This window comes from Porites lutea, chromosome 5, assembly GCF_958299795.1.
Source record: "Porites lutea chromosome 5, jaPorLute2.1, whole genome shotgun sequence".
Lineage (NCBI taxonomy): Eukaryota > Metazoa > Cnidaria > Anthozoa > Scleractinia > Poritidae > Porites > Porites lutea.
In genome coordinates, this window is record NC_133205.1 from 43238013 (window position 1) to 43240512 (window position 2500).

The 2500-nt window shown below is 44.9% G+C and overlaps 1 protein-coding gene across 1 annotated transcript in view; it reads right to left on the reverse strand.

Annotated features, from left to right (window-relative positions):
• Window positions 1–2500, reverse strand: part of LOC140938549 (acyl-coenzyme A synthetase ACSM3, mitochondrial-like) — a 29841-nt gene that overhangs the window by 17548 nt on the left and 9793 nt on the right. The gene's annotated exons all lie outside the window — the stretch shown is intronic.

Consider the following 2500-nt stretch of genomic DNA (forward strand, 5'->3'; position numbering starts at 1 on the left):
GAAATATTTTTCAACACTCGAAGAGAAATTTTGTATCTCTGCATGGCCATATACTATTCTCTATATATCATATCCCTCAACCGGCTCAAATAACCCATCCAGATCGTATTTCTCAAACGGCTCAAATAATGTAACCCATCCAGATCATATTCTCCCTCAATGGGCTCAAATGACCCATCCAGATCATATTCTCCCTCAATGGGCTCAAATGACCCATCCAGATCATATTCTCCCTCAATGGGCTCAAATGACCCATCCAGATCATTTTCTGCCTCACCTGGCTTAAATGACCCATTTAGGTCATATTCTGCCTCAACCGGCTCAAATGACCCATCCAGTTGAACCAGCTCTAATGACCCATACCGATCATATTCTGCCTCAACCGGCTCTAATCACCCATACAGATCATATTCTGTCTCAACCAGCTCAAATAACCCATCCAGATCATATTCCTTAGCCGGCTCAAACAACCCATCCAGATAATATTCTTGCTCAACCAGCTTGAATGACCCATCCTGATCATATTCTGCATCAACCAGCTCGAATGACCCATCCAGATCATATTCTGCTTCAAACAGCTCAAATGACCCATGCAAATCATATTCTGCCTCAACCGGCTTAAATGACCCATCCAGATCATATTCTACCTCAACCGCCTCAAATGACCCATCCAGATCATATTCTGCCTCAACCGGCTCAAATGACCCATCCAGATCATATTCTGCATAGACCGGTTCCAATGACCCATGCAAATCATATCCTGCCTCAACCGGCTCAAATGACCCATCCATATCATATTCTGCCTCAACCAGCTTAAATGACCCATCCAGATCATATTCTGCCTCAACTGGCTCAAATGACCCATCCAGATCATATTCTGCCTCAACCGGCTCCAATGACCCATCCAGATCATATTCTGCCTCAACCGGCTCCAATGACCCATCCAGATCATATTCTGCCTCAACCAGCTTAAATGACCCATTTAGATCATATTCTGCCTCAACCCGCTTGAATGACCCATCCAGTTGAACCAGCTCTAATGACCCATCCAGATTATATTCTGCCTCAACCAGCTAAAATGATCCATCCAGATCATATTCCTTAGCCGGCTCAAACAACCTATCCAGATGATATTCCTCAACCAGCTCGAATGACCCATCCAGACCATATTTTGCATCAACCGGCTCAATTGACCCATGCAAATCATATTCTGCCTCAACCGGCTCAAATGACCCATCCATATCATATTCTGCCTCAACCACCTTAAATGACCCATCCAGATCATATTCTGCCTCAACCGGCTCAAATGACCCATCCAGATCATATTCTGCCTCAACCAGCTTAAATGACCCATCCAGATCATATTCTGCCTCAACCGGTTCAAATGACCCATCTAGATCATATTCTGCCTCAACCGGCTCAAATGACCCATCCAGATCATATTCTGCCTCAACCGGCTTAAATGACCCATCCAGATCATATTCTGTCTCAACTGGCTTAAATGACCCATCTAGATCATATTCTGCCTCAACCGGTTCAAATGACCCATCTAGATCATATTCTGCCTCAACCGGCTCAAATGACCCATCCAAATCATATTCTGCCTCAACCGGCTCAAATGACCTATCCAGATCATATTCTGTCTCAACTGACTTAAATGACCCATCCAGATCATATTCTGCCTCAACGGCCTCGAATGACCCATCCAGATCATATTCTGCATCAACCGGATCAATTGACCCATGCAAATCATATTCTACCTCAACCGGCTCAAATGACCCATCCAGATCATATTCTGCCTCAACCAGCTTAAATGACCCATCCAGATCATATTCTGCCTCAACCGGCTCAAATGACCTATCCAGATCATATTCTGCTTCAACCAGCTTAAATGACCCATCCAAATCATATTCTGCCTCAACCGGCTCAAATGACCCATCCAGATCATATTCTGCCTCAACGGGCTCAAATGACCCATCCAGATCATATTCTGCCTCAACGGGCTCAAATGACCCATCCAGATCATATTCTGCCTCAACCGGTTCAAATGACCCATCTAGATCATATTCTGCCTCAACCGGCTCAAATGACCCATCCAGATCATATTCTGCCTCAACCGGCTGAAATGACCCATCCAGATCATATTCTGTCTCAACCGGCTTAAATGACCCATCCAGATCATATTCTGCCTCAACCGGCTCAAATGACCCATCCAGATCATATTCTGCCTCAACCGGCTCAAATGACCCATCCAGATCATATTCTGTCTCAACCGGCTTAAATGACCCATCCAGATCATATTCTGCCTCAACCGGCTCGAATGACCCATCCAGATCATATTCTGCATCAACCGGCTCAATTGACCCATGCAAATCATATTCTGCCTCAACCGGCTCAAATGACCCATCTATATCATATTCTGCCTCAACCGGCTTAAATGACCCATCCAGATCATATTCTGCCTCAACGGGCTTAAATGACCCATCCAAATCATATTCTG